This window comes from Triturus cristatus, chromosome 9 (genome assembly GCF_964204655.1).
Source record: "Triturus cristatus chromosome 9, aTriCri1.1, whole genome shotgun sequence".
NCBI lineage: Eukaryota > Metazoa > Chordata > Amphibia > Caudata > Salamandridae > Triturus > Triturus cristatus.
The window spans coordinates 33,223,828-33,243,092 of NC_140592.1; positions in this window are offsets into that span (position 1 = coordinate 33,223,828).

Below are 19,265 nucleotides of genomic sequence, written 5' to 3' on the forward strand. Positions count from 1 at the left end.
CAGAACAAAATGGAGTCAGACTCGAGAATTACAGAACCTCACTCCTAATCCAAACTCAGTTCCTCACTAGAATGTCGGGCGGACCCCCACCGACGTCTGACATACAGTGTATTGGTCCTACCGCCGGATTAAAATACTGGTGGTCAGAGTGATTTGGGTGGGGGGAAAGACTGGCGCCTCCGACGGGCTCAAGGAGCCCGTGGGGGCGGTGGTCACAGCCTAATCCCTACAATGGAGTAGGGATTAGGATGTAATTTAACTCAGCCTTGACATGGTAGACCCACTGCCACGGAAAGGGACTTTTGGGGCCCATAGCAGGGCCCCCATCCCCCTTGGGCCTCCGCTATGGGGCCGTGGCAGCACATGTAGTTCCCCCCAAACCTCCGTGCATGGATGTTTAAAAATATCCCTTTTTAAATTGCTGCTTGTGCTGCGGCCCTTTTCCTGTCAGCAGCACAAGCTGAAATTGAAAAAGGGATGTTTACGACCGCCTACATTGTGGTCGCATCAAAATCTGGCTGGTGGGACCATCGACTACTTCTCGGGCAGTCCGAATCCCAATACGATGGCAGTCAGACGCTCTTCTGACCACCATTGTAATGACTCGCTAAAAGTATTTGAATGTCTTACTCACTTTCAAGTAGGGGTACACACAAGACAAACCTTTGCACTGGCCAAGGAACTAAAGTTCAAACTATTCATTTATTACAGCAAATCACTTTAACTCACAGAAATCATTCTGGACTATATTTGAGTAAAAATAGATCTCGGTTTATGCACTGTTCAATTTTCAATTCTTTTTTTTTTTTAAATGTACAGATATATGTACTCCTAAAATGGGATTTCGAATGGTTACTACTTCACTATCTGAATGAAGTGTGATGTATTAGGGGATCAATGACAAATCTTAAACAAACTTGAAAAAAATGTAAACACAGCCATATTTCTTTTATGCAAAACTTGCTGCATTTGGAGGGAAAACTATATTTTATTTGAAAACTATCACCTACTAAGTAACCTGCTAAGCCTTGCAGGCTACCAACCCTGTTATTGTGATTATGGCCAATCAGATTGAATCACAATTTGTGATATAACTGATGAATATTAATTAGGGAGAAGGGATTGCAAGCCAATCCAGTTCAGATTTTTTGGAACTGACAATGCTACGTAGATCCGGTTGTAAAAATATTTACTGGTTGCAAAAATATTGGTTGCAATTTGCAACCAGTATTTGCCAAGCAGCAAATATTACATGTGGTTCTTGATCTCCCAGTTCATCCCATGTGTACATCAACCATACTGTGTGCCCTCCAAATTCACCATCATGTGTACATCAACCATACTGTGTGCCCTCCAAATTCACCATCATGTGTACATCAACCATACTGTGGGCCCTCCAAATTCACCATCATGTGTACATCAACTATACTGTGTGCCCTCCAAATTCACCATCATGTGTACATCAACCATACTGTGTGCCCTCCAAAATCACCATCATGTGTACATCAACTATACTGTGTGCCCTCCAAATTCACCATCATGTGTACATCAACCATACTGTGTGCCCTCCAAATTCACAATTCACCATCATGTGTATATCAACCATACTGGGTGCCCTCCAAATTCACCAGGTGAATGTCATAAGCCCAAATATTTTTTTTGAAATATAACAGTCAGTAGCCGGGCAACCTGTACAGAAAAAACTCAGCACTGTGTTCTGGTGAAATGTGTTATTTACATCCACTTTCTTCAAGACATGTAAACTGTGTTTATCTTCTTGTTGAGCAAGCACAGTGCATGTACAAGGTAGATCCCAAATGCTCCAAAAAGCAGCACACACTAATGTCTCTCTAGTTCCTCTTTCTACACTGCTAATCCCTAGGGATCAACTGGTCAATATTTATCTGAAATCGAAATATTTAATTAAAAAAAAAAAATGTCCCCACCGTCATGACTATGGGCTGGACTATGGAATCCATCAAGTGCTTAATTTGAGCTGGTGGTTGCACCAGCAATCATTTTTGGGGAAAGGCACTCATTTATCAGCCTTTAAGCCAGAGGTCACAAATTATGAGACACAAGTTCTCCAGGTATGATAGTTAAGGATTAAATGGTGCAAATATTGTTGGGGTTTGTAATTTTTATTTAATATTGTGGAATTGTTCATTTCTTTTTACATATGTCATAGGTGTTTGTTGGCACGTAAAAATATAATACCGGACCATTTTGGCATATTTTGTAAATTCCTGCAATGTTCATAGACATAAACCCACATAGTATATGTGGAGCATATAAACCTATCATCAGCTTAATCTACTGGGCTGGTTTTTACTGTTGATTTCCCTGCTATTAAAACAAACATTGCCTGCAACATATACAAATGCATACAGACTTCCATACCTTTAGTTATCTGTTTCGCTAATAGGGTCCACTTCTATTTCTGTGTCAACCTATCTTATGCTGTCTGAACTCTTAATCATGTGTCTAACACTTAGGGGCCAAATACGATGTCGGTCGGAAACTCTTCCGGCCGAATCGGTTTCAGAGAGGTTTCCGACCGACTCGGGTTCTGCGAGTCCGACCTACCGATTACGATGCTTCCCAACATTGTTTGGTCGGACTTGCCTTGATTTCCCATTGCAAAAAGGGTGGTTGGGGAAAACCTTGCACCCTGTAGTGGGCACCTCATGGTGCCTGCCACACTGTGCATGGTAGAAAGAGGGGTCCCATGGGTACCCCACGGGCCCCAACCGGAGGCCTACAGGTGAAAGGGGCCTGCTACGGGCCCCCAAAGTCAGATTCTGACAGCCGTTTCGGGCAAACAGATTCAGAACGAGTGTCAGAATTGGCCATCGTAATCGCTCGGTCAGAAACAGTGTCCATAGAGCTGTACGATTCGGCTCCGGATGACTCGGGCTGTCCGAATGCCGATCGGAACTGAATCGGACAGCCCGAACGGTTTTCCTGCATTGAAATCGGTTGGTCGGAAATCTATCCAATTCAGTCAGAAACATAGGTTCTGAATCAGATTCAGAGAATCCGAGTCCCTTTCGGAGCCTTTCCAACCGACATCGCAATTGGCCCCTTAGATGCTCCTTTTAAAAACAAATGGTGCCACATTCCTTAATTCAAAGATATAAGCATGCTTCTCTTCATCTCACTTTTCTGGTCACTCCTGTCCTACTTTAAAAGAAGCATGCCAGTTCGGCTAAGGGCATTTTTTTTTTACTAGTGTAGGTTTGAGACATTTAGCATTGTTACCGTTTGCAAAGTTTCCCATTTTAACTTTGCCTGAACTCGTTGGAGATAATTCTCATTGGATTGTAAATCTGTTTTCACTGTGTATACAATGCATGCAGCCTTTTTCACTGTGAGTTTACCTTTTTCGATCACACTGTGAAAAAATTAACGCAGATTATTTCTCCCAGTCAACACAATTATTGCATAAATGTAACAAAGTGTACAATTTGACAACCTCTTTGCGAAGATTGCAAAAAAACCCCACAAAAACAGGTTTATAAGTTAGCACACCCTAATGTTAGCATAGCTGTTAAACATGAGCAGTGTACTGTAAAAGGGAAACATCGTTTACAACGCACGCGTTACAACGTGTGCCATTACAACAAATGTTTTACAACGCGAAATCCATCACAACGCATGTCATTACATCGTATAATCCATTACAACGCATTCCCCAAAGTAATGCCCCGGCAGAGTTAGAATAGTCATTGCGTTGTAATGGATTATGCGTTGTAACGACATGCGTTGTAATGGATTTTGCGATGTAAAAAATGTGTTGTAATGACACGCGTTGTAACACATGCGTTGTAAAGTGGCATATTCACTGTGAAAGGCTTTTTGGGGCTAAAGTTTGTATCTATCATCAGCTTAGTGCTCTTTATGCTAAAAGTTAATGTACAATGTAGTTGCACTCTAAGACTATCAATGTTACAGCTAATTCCTCCTGTTGTTTTTTATATTCCTCTTATTTATTGAATTTGTTATATTTTATATGATGTTCCATGCCTTAAATCCACTGCAGTGAATTTCAACATTTGAAAAGTTGTCTAACTTCAGAATCCATCCAGGTCCTTTTACTGGCCCAATGGAGCAACCAAGAGAATTTAGTCATATTCGTTATGGGGGTGAAGGGGAACCCTTTAACAGGTGGTGATATCCTTCTGAAATATCATATCCGCACCAAATCTCTTGGCAGACTCTGGGCCTGAAGTAGATCTCCGCCACAGGTTACTCTGTCACAACCGTGACAGATATCCCATCCACCGAAATATAAATTCCATTATATCCTATGGGATTTATATTTCGGCGGGCGGAATATCCCTCACTGTTGAGACGGAGTAACCCGTCTGCCGATATCTAAATCATGCCCTAAGTCAGAAGGGTCGGGATGCACCCAACCTCCATGCCGAAGTAATCAATAACTTTAACTGTTCTTGACATGAGACCACCCTTATCCTTCCATCACAAAAGAGCGGAATAGAACATTCAACATGCCTGAGAGAGGCCAATGTTTGCCTGTGTCTGCTGGTATATTCAGTGTGTCTTCACTGTGTATTCTGTATTAGAACGGTTACTGTGGGACGCAGAATGTCTTTACAAACACCTGGAACTAGATCATGAGATGTTGAGATCATGAGATGTTGAGATTTCTTCTCGTGTCCTCAATAAAGCGACATGGTTTTCTCCCTTTGGGCATCAAACACCCTTTGCAGCTTCCAAGGGCTGGGATGCTGGGCCTCACCTAGGTGCATCAGATGGAAAAACTGAGAATCAAAAAAATGGCCTGAAACCCCAGGCCAAAAAATCACAGGACTGCAACTGTAGAACTGAGACAAAACCCGGGTCAAATAAACATCCGGACAAAGCAACAGCAAACAAGCGAAATTGCGATGCATCAGATGCCAGTCCAGTTTCTATTCTGAGAAAGCAATGACCTGGAAGTGCAAAGCAACAGAAACAGGAAGCAAATTACACCATCTTGGATTGGTCAAAGAATACATGTATCTAAGTCTAATAATATTGTTTCCCAGCACTCAAAACCAGGACTGGATCTAAGATAATAATGAAACAACTATAATTTGAAAATGTTAAAAAGTATTTTGGTAATATTTTGGCTAATATTAAATGCGGAGATCCGGAAAAGAGTCTTTGTCTATCAAGTTAGGGTTTCAAGGATGCTTCAGATTCCACCGGCAGGTCCTGTGTCTTTGCCGCTGCATTTCAGAGGAACCTGGTGGAGGTGAAACTTGTTTGGCTCAAGCTTACAAGTCAATGAAAAGGGGTGCAAAGGTCAGACATACCTGCAGTGCAGACTCAGTGAGGGACATCCTGGGTCTCTCGTGATTTTAGGTAGGACTCACATTCGGCGACCTCTGAAAAGTGTTACAGTAGCCTGTCTGCATTTGGCGACCCTTGACCCTACCAGGTAGGTCGCTCTCCCTCCGCACAGCACCGCCTGTGTGTCCCTGCCCCAGCTGCCGCTGCTGAGGAAGTTCGAGGCCCTCCTCCACCCGCAGGCTACCACCTGCGCCTCATCCCTGGTGGCCAGTGGTAGGCCGTAGGTTTGTTCATCTCCGCTTTATTCCGCTAGTTATTGTATTGTAGTGTATTGTTTTTATTGTTTTCACTGTATTTCCTGTATTGCCGTTGTCTTCATTACTATGCCTGTGACTGCTGTTCCCCGTCTTTCCCCGCTGCCTGTACTTGATCTCTGCCGCTTTTCCCTCTGTTCCCCTCGCTGCCCCGTGCCTCTCTGCCCGTTTTTGCCTTCTGTCTCCTAGCTGCCCCTGGATTTCTGTGCCCTTTTGCCTTCTGTACCACTCGTTCCCCCTGCATTTCTGTGCCCTTTTGCCTTCTGTACCACTAGTTCACCCTGTATTTCTGTGCCCGTTTGCCTTCTGTGACACCCGTTTTATGAGCCCGTTTGCCTTCTGTACCACTCGTTCCCCCTGTACTTCTGTGCCCTTTTGCCTTCTGTACCACTCATTCCCCCTGTATTTCTGTGCCCTTTTGCCTTCTGTAACACCTGTTTTTAGAGCCCTTTTGCCTTCTGTACCACTCGTTCCCCCTGTATTTTTGTGCCCATTTGCCTTCTGTAACACCCGTTTTTTTAGCCCTTTTACCTTCTATACCACTCGTTCCCCCTGTATTTCTGTGCCCTTTTGCCTTCTGTAACACCCGTTTTTTTTTTTAGCCCTTTTGCCTTCTGTGCCACTCACTTCCCCCTTGTTTCCTGTGCCCTTTGCCTTCTGTAACACCCGTTTTCTCCCTCATTTTTTGAGCCCTTTTGCCTTCTGTGCCACTCACTTCCCCCTTGTTTCCTGTGCCGTTTGCCATCTATAACACCCGTTTTTCCACTCGATCTTGTGCCCTTCCCTCTGTTCCCTTCGTCATCCCTCTCCACCCCCGCCGCTGTGTCCCCTGTGGCCCCGCCCCCCTGACTGCCCATTTGCTGCCCCCGCCTCCCTCCTCCCATCTACTCCTCCCTCCCACCTCCCCATATATGCCGCTGGTGCGCCTAAGGCAAGCCCGTCCGCACCTGGACCGCGACCAATGCCAGAACCCCTGGCCCCAGTTCCCGCCACGACGACCGCTGCCGCTACGATGCCAGCATACTACACGCTCTCAACCCTGGACGGACCTTCACCTGCTTCAAGGTCGCCCCGAAATGCACACACGGTCCCTTCACCTGCCGTAACTGCAGCTATACCAGCCTCAGAGCCGACAAACCACCCGCCAAGAAAGACCGCACCCACCTGCGATGCATACTACTGAACACCCGCTCCGCACGCAAACACGCCGTCGAGCTCTGGGACTTGCTCGACACAACATCCCCGGACATCGCCTTCCTGACAGAGACCTGGTTGAACGACTCCTCCGCACCCGACATCGCCATAGCCATCCCAAACGGCTACAAGATCACCCGCAGAGACCGCACCGACGGAGTCGGAGGAGGAATCGCCATCGTCCACAAGAACAGCCTCAGGGTCGCGACTAGCACCGAAGACGCGCTCAGCACCGCCGAACACATGCACTTCCAGATCCACACAGACCCCAACTCCACCCTCAGAGGCACCCTCGTCTACCGACCCCCCGGACCCCACCCCCAGTTCAGCGACTCCATCGCCGACTTCATCAGCACGCACGCCCTGACCTCCACCGACTACATCCTCCTCGGAGACCTGAACTTCCACCTTGAGAACAACAACGACAACAACTCCACAACCCTAATCGATAGCCTCGTCAACCTCGGACTGAAGCAACTCGTAACAACGCCCACCCACTCCGCCGGCCACACGCTCGACCCCGTCTTCTCCTCACCGCTGCATCCATTTCACCTTCCAGAAAACCACCACACACCACGCACTCAACAGATCCCCCGCCGCTGCTGGAGCAAAATCACAGAAGACCAACTACATGCAAACCTCGCTCTCAGACCACCCACTGAACCCTCCAACACCGACGACGCTGCCCACAGCCTCAAACACTGGATCGAGGACTGCGCCAACACCCTCGCCCCGCTGAAGAAACACCCCCACAGAGACACCAGCAAGAGGGCCAGCTAGTTCACCCCAGAACTCCTAGCCTCCAAGCATGCCTGCCAGAAACTAGAGAAGAAATGGCACAGCGAACAAACTCCGGACAACCGCGCAGCACACAAGGACGCCATTCGCAACCACCACAACCTCATCAGGGCTGCCAAGAGAACCTCGTTCAAAGACCGCCTCGACAACAACGCACACAATAGCAAGGAGCTCTTCAACATCTTGAAGGAACTCTCCAACCCCAGCTCCAACACCAACGAAATCCTGCCATCGCAAGTCCTGTGTGACTCCCTCGCCACCTTCTTCCACTGCAAGATAGCAGACATCCACGACAGCTTCAACACCCAGACAGCCCCAACAGACAGCAACACAACAGACCCTCCAAACACCATCGACCACGACCCCCTGCTAGTCTGGTCCAGCGTGAGCAACGATGACACCATCAAGACCATGAGCACAATCTACTCTGGCTCCCCGTCAGAGCCCTTCCCGCACCACGTCTTCAACAAAGCAAGCAGCTCCATCGCACCCCACCTGCGCAACATCATCAATCTCTCCCTCGAGACCGCGACCTTCCCAGAGAGCTGGAAACACACCGAGATCAACGCCCTACTAAAAAAAACAAGGCAGATCCAAGAGACCTCAAGAACTTCCGGCCCATCTCTCTGCTCCCCTTCCCGGCCAAGGTCATCGAGAAAATCGTAAACAGACAGCTAACCGGATACCTCGAACAAAACAGAATCCTGGACCCTTCCCAGTCAGGGTTCCGCAGCAACCACAGCACCGAGACTGCCCTCATCGCCGCCACAGACGACATCAGGACCCTGCTAGACAACGGCGAGACCGCAGCACTCATCCTCCTAGACCTCTCCGCCGCCTTTGACACCATCTGCCACCACACACTACGCGCACGCCTCCACGCCGCAGGGATCCAAGACAAGGCTCTGGAATGGACCACCTCCTTCCTCTCCGGCAGAACCTAGAGCGTCCGCCTCCCCCCATTCCGGTCCAAAGCCTCTGAGATAATCTGCGGCGTACCCCAAGGATCCTCCCTCAGCCCAACACTGTTCAACATTTACATGGCCCCGCTCGCACACGTCGCCCGACAGCACGACCTCAACATAATCTCCTACGCCGACGACACTCAACTGATCCTCTCCCTCACCAAGGACCCCATCACTGCCAAAGCCAACCTCCACAAAGGAATGAAGGCCGTCGCTGATTGGATGAAGACCAGCCGTCTGAAGCGGAACTCGGACAAGATGGAGGTCCTCATCCTCGGCACCAGCCCTTCAGCCTGGGATGACTCCTGGTGGCCGACGGCACTGGGAGCAGCCCGACAACCACCGACCACGCACGCAACCTGGGAATCATCCTCGACTCAACGCTTTCAATGACCAAGCAGGTCAATGCCGTCTTCTCCTTCTGCTTCAACACCCTCCGCATGCTCTGCAAGATCTACAGATAGATCCCGACAGACACAAGAAAGACAGTCACCCAGGCCCTCGTCAGCAGCAGACTCGACTATGGAAACGCTCTCTACACGGGAGCCCCGACCAAGCTCATCAAACGACTACAACGCATCCAAAACGCCTCGGCACGACTGATCCTCGACGTGCCACGGCCACATCACCCCCCACCTGAGGGACCTGCAGTGGCTCCCCGTCAGTAAGCTCCTCATCCACGCACACAAGGCACTCCACAAGATCGGCCCAGCCTTCCTCAACAGATGCCTCTCCTTCTACATCCCCAACCGCCAGCTCTGCTCCGCCGACCTCTCCCTAGCCACCGTCCTGCGCATCCGAAGAACAACCACCGGCGGGAGATCCTTCTCCCACCTCGCCGCCAAGACATGGAACACCCTCCCACTGAGCCTACGACAGACCCAAGACCTGCTGACCTTCAGGAGGATGCTCAAGACCTGGCTGCTCGATCAGTAGCGGCCCCACCTCCCCCCCCCCCCCCAGCGCCGGGAGACCCTCACGGGTATGTAGTGCGCTTTACAAATGATTGATTGATTGAGTGATTGGTGCAATCCTGTACAAGAGCAGGCCCCCACCTTTCACTCTGGGAAAGCTAAAACTCCAAACAGCCCTAATTCAGAGCCAAACGTTTTCTGGATCTGCACAGGTGATCTGGAGCATCCTGTAACAGAGAACATCCCTTGACATCCTGTCATTTCGAAAGGACTAAAAAACACCTGTTTAAAATGTACCTTATTGAGGGGCAACCTGGAACTAAAAACCCTCCTAAAAGAAGCGTGAAGCTCGAAGCACCTCAGACTCCCTTCAGCGGGCCCACCTTCCCCAGACTCTGATGATTGTTTCCAGAACAACCCCTCTGCTCTCCTGTTCCCTCTGCCCTCCTGTTCCCTCTACCCTCCTGTTCCCTCTGCCCTCCGGTTCCCTCTGCCCTCCTGTTCCCTCTGCCCTCCTGTTCCCTCTGCCCTCCTGTTCCCTCTGCCCTCCGGTTCCCTCTGCCCTCCTGTTCCCTCTGCCCTCCTGTTCCCTCTGCCCTCCGGTTCCCTCTGCCCTCCTGTTCCCTCTGCCCTCCTGTTCCCTCTGCCCTCCTGTTCCCTCTGCCCTCCGGTTCCCTCTGCCCTCCTGTTCCCTCTGCCCTCCTGTTCCCTCTGCCCTCCTGTTCCCTCTGCCCTCCGGTTCCCTCTGCCCTCCTGTTCCCTCTGCCCTCCGGTTCCCTCTGCCCTCCTGTTCCCTCTGCCCTCCTGTTCCCTCTGCCCTCCGGTTCCCTCTGCCCTCCGGTTCCCTCTGCCCTCCTGTTCCCTCTGCCCTCCTGTTCCCTCTGCCCTCCTGTTCCCTCTGCCCTCCGGTTCCCTCTGCCCTCCTGTTCCCTCTGCCCTCCTGTTCCCTCTGCCCTCCTGTTCCCTCTGCCCTCCTGTTCCCTCTGCCCTCCTGTTCCCTCTGCCCTCCTGTTCCCTCTGCCCTCCTGTTCCCTCTGCCCTCCGGTTCCCTCTGCCCTCCTGTTCCCTCTGCCCTCCGGTTCCCTCTGCCCTCCTGTTCCCTCTGCCCTCCTGTTCCCTCTGCCCTCCTGTTCCCTCTGCCCTCCTGTTCCCTCTGCCCTCCTGTTCCCTCTGCCCTCCGGTTCCCTCTGCCCTCCTGTTCCCTCTACCCCCATGTTCCCTCTACCCTCCTGTTCCCTCTACCCTCCTGTTCCCTCTGCCCTCCGGTTCCCTCTGCCCTCCTGTTCCCTCTGCCCTCCTGTTCCCTCTGCCCTCCTGTTCCCTCTCCCCTCCTGTTCCCTCTGCCCTCCGGTTCCCTCTGCCCTCCTGTTCCCTCTGCCCTCCTGTTCCCTCTGCCCTCCTGTTCCCACTACCCTCCTGTTCCTTTTACCCTCTTCCTTTAACCCCCACCCTGATTCTGCCTCTAATGATCTACTTCCCCAGTTAGTTAACTGCTTGTACACTGATGCCTCACCTATACTTTTCCACCCCGATTCCCTGTAAGGTTTCACTCACACAGTTGGTTTGTTTTGTTAACATGTGGTTCACATGTCCTTCCCTACTTCTAGCGTAAAGCGCTTTAATACCAACTGGTGCAGTGCAGGTAAAGCAGCAAAACATTTTTTATTACGAAATGACTTAAAATCAATTGCTTCTGCCCATTTAGGTTAATGAGGTCTGCCTTCCCCAATGCCATAAGCATAATGAGTACATTCATATTTCATGCATCAAAGGGGACCCCCACCTTTAAATTCTCAGCTGGTCTCTGGCAGGACCGCTTGCATATATTGATACTGACCCTCTCTGCGCTATATCTTGAGAAGGTCCCATCGTAGGGTCCATAAGGGACACCCGCGGCTTTCAGGGCAGAGAGAGACGTACTGGGTGTGACCAATAGCCTTGACGTAAATGAGCAGCGCCCAAAGTGGAACCCCAAAATCTTCCCAGAGCCGCTACTGGCCCTGACACTGAGATCAACTGCGCCCAGCGTCACCATGCATGGCGATGCCCACCCAGTGCTGGTAAAAGGCCCTCCATTGGATAGCAGATGTACTCCCTGGTCTTCCATGGGTCTGTGAGGCTTACCAAGAAGATGCCCACCGTATTAGCGAGTAGTAGGGTCTAATGAAGGGCGACAGCAAACGCCCCTCTTACTAACCGCCCACTTGGCCGGATCGAGGCAGGGGCTGTCGTAACATCTGCAACATCTGTCAGCCCATCACACTGAACGGAGATGTTTCACTCATGGGGACATTCGATTCAGTAGAAGCCAAGAAAAAGCACTTTACACAGCACCTGGCCAACAATCTCCCTGCATTACACCCCTCTTACCAACAGGTGGAGATGCCACTGCCTGGCCCGGATTCATGTGTGGTGGTTTGGGGGTGAGTTACCACACATAGGCGCGGACTATAAGTTAAGCGGCAGCATAGCACTTGTTTTTAAGCATTTCTTTCGCTTCATCTGATTATGGGTTGTTAGGTTTTTGGGGGGAGATAGGGATCCCCATTTTTTTAGCCGGTAATCCCAGCATGAGGCTTTGGCTGCAACAGGAGTCAAGCCTCATTCGGAGTTTACTTGAGTGGGAGTAGCATACCGTGCCCCCCATGCCAGACGAAAGCTTCCACTTCTCTCTCTTAGCGCTGGCACCTCCATCTCTCACCCCTCACCCACCTACAGGGCCACACATACATTTATCAGCTACTCAGAGCAGGTGGTAAATGTATCTGGTACAATCCCATGGAATACTACAAATAATATCACAGAGAGACATTCCCATGTTTGGAGACTTAGAAATTCAACCATCAGTACATGCCTAAAATAGATGGAACACGAATGAAAACGAGCAAGAGAAAATGACTATAATACATAGAAATAAAGTGAAAACCTTCGGTGTGAGACCTACAGCCTAATAGCAAAGAGACTGCCAGCTTTGAGATGACAGGAGGTAACCCCTTGAGTGCTGGGGCTTTAATTACTGTGCCCTTTTCAGGTCCTTGGGACACGCTTACGGTGTCATAACTTTTGTAGCCAAAATCGTTTCAATTTTTCCCGCATGTTGGGCATTCTAGAAGGGCACATGGTTCGTGCCATTGCCTGGAGGGAACCAAAAAATATCCACAATGGAGGAATATGTTGGGGAGTTTTTCTTTGAAATAAAATGGGACAAAAGTATGTGCAAGAAACTATGGATTTTTCTAAAAATTACATCAGCAATAGTTTACAATACTAAGATCACCCTCTTTCTAGCTTTCAGGAAGAGATTGACTCAGTTGAATTTTTCCTAGTAGTAGTGAATATTTATATACGTTTGCAGATTATACCTACTTACAGTTTGAGGAGGGAAAAGAGGTGTAAACCCATGGGTAAAACCCGGAAAGCTGTGCATTTCGAAAAGTAAATAAACCTCTCAATTCAGCAGAGTCATTTGTGTAGTGCGCACATAGGGGCTTATTTATAAGCCTCTTTTGCCACCACTGCGTCACGTTTTTTTACGCAACGGCGCCGCATCTGCTCCATATTTACAGGGATGCAGATGCGTCCCTTTCTTACAGGCTGCGTCGGTTTTCACCTGCGCGAGAATCGCCTGTGCCGCCTCAGATTTAGATTTATGCAAGGTAGGCGTTCGTCAGAAACGCCTACCTTGAAACTGACGCAGTGGTATTTACCACTTTCTTTTTTTATGAATCCTGCCGCTGCGCTGCCAATGCGTCAAAATCCCTACGCCTGCCAAACCCACGCGTAAGGCTGATGCATTGGCTGTGTCCAAGGGAACAGCAGCCGTAGCAACTTGATTGCAACCTGCAAACAAGTCACAAGGCAAGTGAGTCACCTAAGGTACGTATATGTACGTAATTTCACAATTTATGACATTACGTGCTGATGTCACACATACAAGTGGGCTCTAGGCCCACATGTATGCGTCACATATATGCGTCACATCCAGGACCAATATGTTTGAGTGCAAGGTGTCTTTGTCACCTTTTCACGCTCAAACACATTGGTCCCCTTTCAGTAGGTGATGTGTCAATTAAAACTGACGCGTTGTCTCTGTATTTTGACGCATTGCTGGAGTTCCATTGGTTTTCCCACCAACTCCAGCAATGCACAAAAAACCCTGCACCGTTGTGTAAATACAGCGCATCTATGGTGGCACAAGGGTTTCTTCTGTAGGTGTAAGTAAACTGGTGCATCGCTGCTTTAACGCAGCTATGCTTTAGTTTTTAGATCGAGCATGCGAGACCTCTTGTATATACTTTAGTATATACTTATTATATAGGTATATGTGTATGTACTTGTGGGCTCTGGAGATCAGCCCTAGCACTTGTCTGCTTCCGCTTAGGGACTTTTTTTGGTGGCAACTGCCTCTATTTAACTGTCTTGATAAAAAACTCCCAGCAGAGGACAGTAAAATACCAGAATTGCTTTCTGCTGAGGGACTTTCTTTTTTTAATTTTTGTGGCAACTGCCTCCATTTAACTTTCTTGATAAAAAAACGACCAGCAGAGGTCAGTAAAATACCAGAATCACTTTAGCATTCTCTAGATTCCAGTCCATAGAAATTGTCTTCCACGAGCACCCGTAGACAATATTTATTTTAAATCTTGTATTTTGAGTGATATGACCTCCGAAGGCCCTGATTTTATATTGAAAACAGAGCTTTGGACTATACCATTTCCCGCTGAAAGGCAATATTTCTCTCCATGTGTTCCCATACCTGGCGTGTCACTCAGCTTGGTGCTTACTTTCCCTCCATGTTAAAGAACAGTAGATGTTTCTGCCCCCAGGCTAATGTGCTGCATAGCTAAATACATATAAGGTCTCAAAGGCGAGACCGATTGCATTGCAAATGCTTGTTTGTAAATACGGCCCATAGTTTTCCCACAGAAACTAATAACTTAAATCATAAACAAATGACAATAAGTAGGATAAAAATGTAAATAGATGACAACGTATTCATCTGTAATTTTTTTTCCTCCATAGCCGAATAACAAAAGTAACTAACTATTACATCCATTAGACTCTTCTCACCACCGGGATGCACTTATTAAAGTGTAGACAGTCATCCTTTGGCTAATGCCTGGCTTGTGTATGCGTGTGGAATGAGACAGGTAAATAACGAATTTAAAGATAATACAAAATGTCTCGTACTCAAAACTGGGGCTACTTGAAAGTGACTGGATCACAATCAAAGACATAAAAAGAGAACGAATGGTGATACATACATTAATGCAATTAATTAAAACAACAATGGAATGCTTGCTCAAGTGAAGCTGATGGTCTGACACTTTTCATGACGAGGGATTATACTCATTTTCAAAGTAGAACATGTCACGATCAGTAACACAGATTTGATATCTCTGCATAAGGAGCTTCACATGATACAAAGCCCATCGCCCAAAAAGAAAATTTGCACCAACAAAATGTTTAACTGGACATCTCTACTGGTATTAAGTGTAACAAAGAGTTTAACTCTGAAGATTGAAATGAGCTGCTCACTCCAGTTGAACATCTGGGATAGAGCTCGGCTGGAGGAGTGAAATGTAACTATATATTTGAGTCACGTTCAGGACGCATCATCAAATTTCCTGCTAGATCCAAAGAAAATAAATTGTATGATTGATCAATTTCTCTTCAAGGCAATTTATGTTTAATCATAGTTATTAAAGTGATGGAAGTGTCGTGATAAAGTTTCATATGGTATTCCTCGCATGCAGCTTCAGAATGTTCCTGTCCACATCACTGTTTTGCTGGTTGTGAAGTAAGTTTCTTTATGTCTCAGATGTTCACAGGTCTGTTCCTCAGCTCCATTGTGAAAGCTCCTAGTACCTTTTTGTGTCAAATTGACTTATTTCCACCTCTTGTATGTGGCTTTTTGAAAGCCTCTTAGTCAGTCCCACTGGGAAATTCTACATCTTCTGAAGCCCCTTGGATCTGATAATCTGGTAGCAACGCGTACTCAGAGTTGCAATAATCAAGTCAGGAGGCGATGGAGACACCGGAGTCGATGGAGACACCCGCCACCAAGGCCCTGTTCAGAAGGCATGTGCGGTCCTATGCTTTAATTGATGGAGGTGATGAAAGCAGCAGCTGACTGTGGAACCAACAGGGCATTTTAAGATAGCTTGGCACCAAAAAGGCAAACTGTTGCACCTTTTTAGTATTTAGAATTCATGTCCAAAATGTCTGGATTGTAAGGCCACAAAAAAGAGAGAGGATGTGGTCAAACGGGCTAGGGCGGTAGATCTAAAATCTGGGGAACCACGTTCGAATCTCTGCAATGACGCTCAACATCCTGTGATCCTGGGCAAATCACTTAATCTCCCCGTGCCTATAGTGTAGTTTACTATCCCAACACCTTCCCTACTGTTACGTGGACTGGAGTTGGAATAGTAAATTACACTTTTTTAATGTTAGCACGCCATCTAGTGCAAGTCGATGTAAAGACTTGCGTTGTAATGTCCTGCGTTGTCAATGCACTCGCGTTGTAAAACTTTCGTTGTAACAGCATGCGTTGTAACAGCATGCGTTGTAACGTCATACATCCAGAGGTGGCCTGGAGTCTTGATTAAAATTGGATTGTTTGGTGACGTACATAGGACTCAGGGGTACTTACACCATTTGATTATTTGAGAGGCGGCGTATTTTTTGGACATTCAAAACCAGGACCTTTTTGGAGTTGATTATTTACTGACCATTTGGAACTTGTTCACATGCGATTGTTTGGGCCCTGACGAAGTTCGTAAGGAACGAAACGCGTTGGCTGAGTCTGAATTTTAAAATTTAAATAAAGAATAAAGGACGAAATTTGGATCGTTTGGAAAGACTCTCATTCTTTGGTGCACCGTCCCTCTTTCAAAAAAACGGGCTAGGGCGGTAGATCTAAAATCTGGGGAACCACGTTCGAATCTCTGCAGTGACGCTCAACATCCTGTGATCCTGGGCAAATCACTTAATCTCCCTGTGCCTCACAAAAATGAATGTGTCCTTGTGTAATGTAACTGGTGCTCGTGTAAAGCGTACTGATACCTTTGGGTGAAGGTCGTGCTATATAAAACTTCGGAGAAAGAAGAAAGTGCTATTTGTTGGAATACTGCGTATAGCTGAGTGTTATCTGCATAGGAATGGATGAGGACTGTGATTAACAAAGATGTTGACTACAGGACCACCCATATATGAAAGAGAACAGCAGGAAGCCCCGGTGGATGACAGTGATGGAAATGTGTCTTTAGATGTCAATTGGCCCAAGAGGACTTATTGGGAATGAGGTGAGTTAAGGATTTAAACCATTGTATGTTGTTCTGACCACTAGAATACAACCCTCTGAGCAGCACAGCATGGTCCGCTGTTTCAGGCGCTGCAGAGGTGCAGCGCACACCCAACAAGCAGCGCGCTCCTTCCTCTACTCTCTGCAGAGCCACACACGAAGGATCTCAGACCAGTTATTGTACCATGTTTAGGTCTAAATCCTGAAAGAAATGAGAGGAGGCAGGCATTGCTATCCGGAAAAGATTACAATTGGGAGGCCCTATCTAGTCAACAGTTTTTTCAGTGACCTTCAACCAGATGATGGGTTGACAGTTAGACCTTAATTCTGAGTTTTACAGACGGGTATCCCGTCACAAATGTGACAGGTATCCAGTCCGCCTTATTACAAGTACATTAGGATACAACGCCCTTGTAATAAAGCGGGCATTTGTCACGGAATTCCTGTCCACCAAACTCTAACTCAGGGCCTTAGAATGCATTGAAAGATCTACATTCATTTTTCCCTTTAGTTATTTTAGCAAAGGCTCCACATCTTCTTTCTTAAACGCTTCTGAGCACAACCTTCCCTCAGAGTAATATGTAGCAGGGAGATGATGTCAAGAGCAGGCAGGGTCGACTGAAAGGCCGGTGGGCTTTTAACTCATCTCCTAACCTATCTCTAAACTTGACTTCAACTAAGTCTTTCCTTAACTCGACCATTTTCTCCACTGATCTCTTAAGTGAACTCTTTCCCACAATTCTGATCACTAGGCACGCAACGCCCATAGGGCTCAATGGGCTTCAGCCCCCACCCCTCCTCCCCCCCATCAGGTGTGTCAGCCCGGGCTGGGACAGTTTCCCGTATGGGTACTCCTGGTGAAAACTGTGCATGCGCGTGCACCTCACATTCGCATTTATTGCACATTTCTTGCACGGGCACGCGTGCATGCGCCGTTTTCACCAGGATTACCCATACTGCGAGGAAGATGAGGACTGCAGCCCGGGGACGCAGCAGTACGTAGGTAAGTGGTTTTAAATGTATTTTTACTTAATGGCCAGGGCTGGCCAACTCCACTCCGCCCGCGGAGTGTGTGGAGATTTGCCTTCTCCGCGGAACGCTGAGAAGGTAAATCTCTGCACACTCTGCTCGCAGAGCGGAGGTCTCCGCCCGGGGGTTATTTAACAACAGAAACTACCAAGTTGTAGCAAGTAGTTCTGACTTGCTGTCCATAATGGTTCAAATATCTATTTTATACTAGGAGAAATTTCTCATACTGGTGTGACCTAAAAATTTACCTTTTCTATTGAATCACAGTTAAGTCCTCCTTATGAGCTGCTGGGAGCAGTATTCAGAAAGAATACTCTAGGACAGTACTTATTGACCTTTTAACTTCTGTGGACCCCCACTTAATCATTATTGGAACCTGGAGACCCCCACTGAATCATTATTGGAATCCCGGGTCCCCCAGTGAGTCATTACTGGAAGCCAGAGACTGCAGCCGAAGCATTTTAGATCATTTAAGCCTCAAACAGTTCACAAAGTATAGAGAAACAGACCTTCATCGATTACATTCTCAAATCATCAAATATGTTATTTAATTCACAAACAAAAGTAAAACAAATAATAACTTTAATGGGAAGTTTGTAGCTTTTCTAAATTCAGTTGACGTCACTTATCGTTCATACTATATTCTGTTTGATGCACTCGCTCTGGTCCCATGAATGAATCTCATGACACTAACTTATTTTTTAGCCTCCAGTTTCAAATCCTTTCACATTTAGATAATGTTTTAACATTTCATTTGTACATTATGCTTTTTTAATTTATATACACTTTATTACTCACTTAATGTGATTTCATTTTCTAAGCGCTCAAAGACCCCCTGATTAGGTTTGGGGACCCCCAGAGGTCCCCGGATCACAAGTTAAGAACCACTGCTCTAGGCAACAGCAACTGGTCTGAGTTTTACAAAACCCCTTATTCCGGGTCGGGAAAGACTGGACCCCATTTTATAAGGTATGAATCCATACCTGGTGAGACCGGAGATGGCTCCAGATACAGGCAGAGGTGCAGCCCAGCCCTGCACTCCCAACCTCCTCCTGCACCACTCAGTATAACCCTGTCCTGCTGACCCTGTCCTGCTGTCCCTGTCCTGCTGACCCATGCACTCCCCCTCCAACCCTGAGTACTGAAAGTGAGAGGTCATTGGCAAGGGTAAGAGGTGATTATCGAGCACCACAAATGGCCCACGAAAGCACCGCATAGTCCCACGTATATTCTTCATTCCCCCTTTCCCAATGATTTGTAAGGCCCGTTATTGGGTATAGGGGCCACCGGCTAGAATAGGAGGTTCCAGTCAGCGCTCGCCCTGCACTAGGCCCTCATTATTCTACCTAAACCCTGTCAAAGCTTGACTCAAATACAGTACATGAGCGCATAGGTTGTTCATGTGGAAGCCTGGCCAGTAGAAGCCAGCCGCCATGTTGGGTTACAG